Source organism: Sceloporus undulatus, chromosome 1, assembly GCF_019175285.1.
Source record: "Sceloporus undulatus isolate JIND9_A2432 ecotype Alabama chromosome 1, SceUnd_v1.1, whole genome shotgun sequence".
NCBI classification, from domain to species: domain Eukaryota; kingdom Metazoa; phylum Chordata; class Lepidosauria; order Squamata; family Phrynosomatidae; genus Sceloporus; species Sceloporus undulatus.
In genome coordinates this window covers 290,682,031-290,688,030 of record NC_056522.1, presented here as the reverse complement: position 1 = coordinate 290,688,030, position 6,000 = coordinate 290,682,031, and the positions used below count along the sequence as shown (strand labels likewise).

Here is a 6,000-nt window from a genome sequence, read left to right as displayed (position 1 = left end):
GGTCATTGGGGTCTCTCAATGGAAACCTTTCATCAATGTATCAAGAATCCTTTCCCAATCAATCCCAGCCAGGATCTTTGTAAAGCCAAGCAGGGCCGACTTTCCCTCCCCTTCAGCCCCCCAAAATACTGGAAGCAACAGAGCTGAATCCTCCCCACACAATCCCCCTAATTCCCAGCCAAGGGAGGATGTAATTCAATCTCTCTGCCTCAGATCTTTGTTGGTGTGTGTGTGTGTGTGTGTGTGTGTGTGTGGAGTGTCCATTGCCTTTGCTCTCCTCCAAAGGGCGCTCCAAAGTCTGTGCGGACGGATGAAATGTAGGAAATCTGTTTCTGGCAGGGTTTTATTAAAAAAAAGGGAAAAAAGGAACAGGTTTCCCAAAGAGAGAGAGCTGCGAAGTATGAAGAGTGGCAGGAAGGCGGCTCCTGCTCTTGCTCTTGCTCTTGCTCTTGCTGCTGCTGCTGCTGCTCTTGGCCAAAGAGAGAGGAAGAAAGCCCGACGGAGCGGAGAGGAGTGCGCTGGGGACTTTGCCCGCGGAGAGAGCGAGTGAGTGAGTGAGTGAGTGGGACAGTGCCTTCAGGGAGTTGTTTGCTTCTGCAGAGAGAAAGAAAGAAAGACAGACAAAGGAGGGGGGAGGAAGGAAGGCTGGATCTCTGCTCCTAAGGCAGAGCCCTCTCAGGGGAAGGAGGACTCTCTCTGCCTTTGCAAACCAGCTGAAACGAGGAGCAGGAGAACCCCCGCGTCCTCCTTTTCCCGGACAGGCCCTCCCATTCCACCCCCTCCCTTCTGTCCGGGAGGAATTCCTCCAAAATCCTCCCTTTGGAGCCATTTTCAGAAGCAGGGTGACCAGGGGGATCCTCCTTTTCCCGGACGGGTCCTCCATTTCCGCCTTCTGTCCAGGAGGACTGACCAAAGGTCTTCCCTTTGGAGCAGGGCTAGGGAGCAGGAACAGCACACCAGCGGTCCTCCTTTTTACAGGGAACTGTCCTCCATGTCCTCCTTCTCTCCAGGAAGAATCCCCAAGGTCCTCCCTTTGGAGCCAGGTTCAGAAGCAGGCTGACCAGGGGAGGTCCTCCTTTTTCCGGACGGCTCCTCCATTTCCACATTCTGTCCAGGAGGAGTGTCAAAATCCCCTTCCCTTGGAGCAGGACTAGGTAGCACGAATAGCACCCTTTTCCAGGACATGTCCTCCTTTTCGAGGACCTGTCCTCCATTTCCGCTTTCTGCCCAGGAGGAATTCCCCAAAGGTCCTCCCTTTGGAGCAGAACTGTGATGAATGAACAGGGTGACCAGCAGGGGTCCTCCCTTTCCAGGACGAGTCCTACACTACATTTCAGCCTGCTGTCCAGGAAGGTCCTCCATAAGAGGCTAAGGAGCACGAATTTACACTTCTAAGAGTGGTTTTAGCTTTATAGTTTGTCCTGTCCTCCATTTTGCAAAGGAGACATGGACAGACTTAAGAAGCCGACTTTCACATTTCCATGCGTGTTTTGAGCTTTCTGTTTTGTAAAGTCCTCCCTTTTTCTAGGAATGCCCTCCATTGCCATCTCCTGTCCAGGAGGGATCCCCAGATGTCCTTTATATGAAGCAGGATCCTCCTTTTCCAGGACTCATTTCCCCCCTCCTCTCCAGGAGGAATTCCCAAAGGTCCTCTATTTGGAACAGGGCTAAGGAGCATGAGTTTTGCATTTCTGGGGGAGTATTTTTTAGCTTTTATTTTTTGGGGAATGTCCTCCATTTTGCGTTGCCTGGTCCTCCTTGACGATAAGGACCCATGCACTGGAGAGGGGTAAGGAAGGGGGGGGGTTCAGGTCTCTTTCTCGAGAGGATAAATTAAATTGAACTAAATTAAATTGAAAGCATGGTTGCCACTTGGAGGAGCTGGTCTTGCAGCGCAGGGCTTTTGCGCATGAATAGGGGACTTTGAATGCAGATCGTTTGCAGTGCTTTCTTCCAGCAAAGCCAGACCCAGGAGACTCTTGGAAGCGTGGGCTGCCTGGGTTTGAGAGGGAGTGGGAGGCAGAAGGAACTTATTGTGAGGCAGCCAATGCTTTAGGGTTTCATGTATCTATGGCCATCTCGATGGTGCTATCATCCTCCAGTTGCCATCATCCCTGGCCACTGGTTATTCTGATGATGGGATTTGGTGATCCATAACCAACCTCTGGAAGTCATTCTCTGCACTGCAGCAATAATCCGGCTTGACACCACTTGAACTGCCATGGCTCAGTGCTATGACATTCTGGGAGAGTGGGGGGGGGAATGGGTCCACGAAATGAGAAGAAATAATAATAATAATAATAATAATAATAATAATAATAATAATAATAATAATAATAATTATTTATTTTTACCCCGCCTCTCCAACAGCTTCGAGGGAGCTTACAACAGGCATTTAAAAAATATCAAATGCATCATACATTATATAAAAAAACCACATCTCATTGTCCCCTCCCTCCTAAAACAACGCAATCATTCTTGCATATTGAATAATAATGATAATAAAATACCCTGGCATCTCATGCTACTCATGAGATGCCACTTTCTCCTGGTCCATCCCTTCAGAAATATACTTAGTAGCATTTACATTTTATGTGGATGTTGGGTGCTGGCCATTTTTGATGTATGGCGACCCCAAGGCGAACTTATCATGGCAGCATGTGTTTTGGGGTGTGTGTGTTGTCATGGCCATCCTCTGAGGCTGAAAGAGTGTAACTCTCTCCGTGAGTTTCATGAGATTTGAACCCTGCTCTCCAGTCATACTCCGAAGCTCAAACCTCTACACCACTAGGATGTACAGTATTATATTAATTATATTATATTATATTCCTATAATAATCTGCGCTTTTGGCAGGGTGACCAGAGGTCCTCCCCCAGGACAAGTCCTCTATCTGCACCTTCCGTCCAGGAAGAATTCCAAAACACCCTCCATTTGGAGCAGGACTAATAGAAGCATCAGTTTCATATTTATAGGAGTGGCTTTCAGCCTTTCTTGGGAACTAGCTAGAGAATTGGGGGGGGGGGGCGGAAGGAAAGGGGTCGGTGGAGGAACCCTTGGTCTCCTCTTTTCAGCATAATAGAGGGCTGCCCCCCCCCCCCATCCTCTTTTCTTAGGGCTTTCCCTTCGCTCGTCGCATTGCAGATCTGGGCTCAAGGACTGCTGCCGCAAAGGGCACTTTTGCTGGATGGAAAGGAGGACCAGGAGAGGAGGAGAAAGAGAGACTTTATCACACGTAGATCCTATGAGATAGAGAGAAAAAGGGAGGAGAGGGGAAGGGAGGATTGAAGGAGAATGAGAAGGGAGCAGAGGAGACGACAGGAGGGGGAAAGAGAGGACTGAGGGAGACAGGACTGAGGGAAAGAAGAAAGAAGGAGAAGGGAAGGGAAGATGGAGAGAGAGAGAAAGGAGGAGAGGGGAAGGCAGGATTGAGAGAGGAGTGGAGAAGATGGGGAAGAGAGAGAGAGGCAAGTAGGGCAGCCTGGATGGGATTAAATGAAACATTAGCTAAAACACTGTAAGCCCCCCCCCCCTTCTTTGGGACCAATTGCCCAGAGAAGGCTGGTGGAGCTGCGTTCAGTTACTGTTTGCCAAGGGCTTCCAGCCATCTGGGCAAGAGAGTGATCCCAAGAGTGAAGCACTGGGGCGGGGGAAGGCTGTCTCTGCAGAAGTGATTTTATGCTTCTGTTAATGAAGGAACTGGGGGTGGGGGGAGTGCCAGACTTGCTGTGAATGGTGGGATCGAAAAGGTCTAAGGGGTTTTAAGGGGAGCATGGTTTTCTCCCCATAGAATTGTAGAGCTGGAAGTGACCCTATGAGCCATCAGGTCCAGCCCCCTGTTCAGTGCAGGGTCAGGGTTCCCAGCCTTTGGTCCTCTGGGTGTTTTGGTCTTCAGCTCCCATAACTCCTGACTGTCAGCAAAATTGGCTGGGGCTTCTGGGAGGTGAAGTTCAAAACAAATGGGGGACTAAAGTTTGGGAACCACTGAGCTAGCACATCCCCAGCAGGTAGCTGTCCAGCCTCTTTCTGAAGATGGAGCCCTGGTGGCGCAGTGGTTAAATGCCTGTACTGCAGCCATTCACTCAAAAACCACAAGGTTGCGAGTTCAAGACCAGCAAAAGGGCCCAAGCTCGACTCAGGCTTGCATCCTTCCGAGGAGGGAGCTAAAATGAGTACCCAGACTGTTGGGGGCAAATTAGCTTACTTGCTAATTAGCTTACTTGCTGTTCACCGCTATGATCTTTGGAATAGTGGCTGTGCATAGAATTGCCCTGTTAGTGACCACCTGCAAGAAAAATGAATATATTTGCTAATGTCATTTTGTGCTGGCTTCCAACCCAACAGGCTTGCATAAGTATTAAGCATCAGAGTGCAGGCATGTGCCAGGTTCCTTTCCTGCTGTGTTTTAAGCACACCATACACTTTGTATCAAATGTATTCATAACACAAAGGACAAAGGCTGCTTGTGAATTAGAGTTTACTTTATCAGAATAGATCACATTTTGATGTAAGCCCTTAAAAATTCTAATTGATTAATGAGTTTCAGATGGTGGTTCTCTCCCACTCCTTTCCTCCTTCCCTTTAACATGTGCAGTATGCTCCAAGCTACTCTGGGAGAGTTCCAGAACTCTGGGCTAAATTGGTTGTGGTATAGTTTATATGGATAATAAAATAACTAGAGAGAAATAGAAAGATTGAATTTCCTTGCAAAAATATAATAGCTCTTGCTACATATGAGTGAGCTTATGTTTTATCCTGTTATTTATTATTGTTAGAGGGGAAAATAAGCATTAAGATTACACATATTGTGTACTTACAATGTAGTTAGAGTTAATATGTATTTTCTTATATTTTATTCTCTAAAATAGCCTAAGATCTCGGCTATGGTTTGACATGACCATGAGAATGTTAATAAGGAGCAACCTATTCCAGTTTTCCAGTCTGTGCACTGACTCCCAACTCTTTTGTCCTCAGCATGAGGTGCTAGCAATGAAAGAAGTCAGGGGTGGAATGGCTTTGGCCTTCCACATATTTTGGAATGTAACTCACATGGGCCTTTACCACTGTCTCTACTCTTTGAACTCTTTGAGAGTTGAAGTTCCCAAACACTAGTGTACCTAAGAGACCACTTTCATGCCTATGTTTCACTTTAACCATAATACACAATCTGGAATGTACTTTGAAGTATACCTCTCAGTATCAAACTGAGCCCACTAAGACAGATGAAGTGTACTCAGAGGCTTTCCTTCAATGTAAGAACTATCATTCTGCACACACACATCAAATTCAGACCTGTACAGTTTGCTGAAATGACTCAAGGCCTTTAAAAAAAAAGAAAAATGAAAATATCTTACAATGGTCAAGGCTCAGGTAAGAGTCAGAAGGCACAGAATAATTGGTGTGTTGTTACTTATCCTGAGTCCATAGAATAGAGGAGGCTAGATTAAAAGAAATCAGTAATAAGGGAATAAGTAAATATGAAGTAAGGGCATTAATTACATACCTGAACCATGTTTCAGTCACATACTGGAGACAAAATATTATCTTATACCTTTAGAAAGTCTAGGGCTGCATAAATAAAGCAGTTTGATGCCACTTTAACTTCCATGATTCAGTGCTAAGGGATCTAGGATTTGTAGTATGGTAGGCACCAGAGCTCTCTGACAAGGAAGGCCAAATACCTCACAGAATTTCATAGCACTGAGTCATGGCAGTTAAAGTGGTGTCAAACTGCTTTATTTATGCAGTGTAGATACACCCTGTATGCTGTTTGTTCTTAAACAGCTCTGTCTTCCAACAGAATCCTCCATCCCTAGATCCTACTGCACGTGCTTTGTTAATAGAAACAATAATTGTTTTTTAACCCTGTTTCTGTTTAGGCCCAACATGATTGTCCATGAATTTTTGGAAACTGGACGATATGTATCTGTTTCAGGAGGTTTTCAGTGACTGATAGTTGCTGTTTTGCATTTGGAGTATTTTTCCCCCTAGTATTTCTTGTA

General features: G+C 46.2%; 1 protein-coding gene across 3 annotated transcripts in view; it reads left to right on the top strand.

The window, feature by feature from the left end:
- The first annotated feature begins 290 nt into the window (after positions 1 to 290).
- Positions 291 to 6,000, top strand: part of GAS2 (growth arrest specific 2) — a 154,168-nt gene continuing 148,458 nt past the window's right edge. Inside the window, exon 1 of one of the 3 annotated variants that reach the window (XM_042446128.1) lies at positions 291 to 546. The gene's annotated coding sequence lies outside the window, so the exon portion shown is untranslated. Of the gene's footprint in view, positions 555 to 6,000 lie in introns of all 3 variants that reach the window. The other 2 variants (XM_042446387.1, XM_042446214.1) reach the window with 2 other exon arrangements.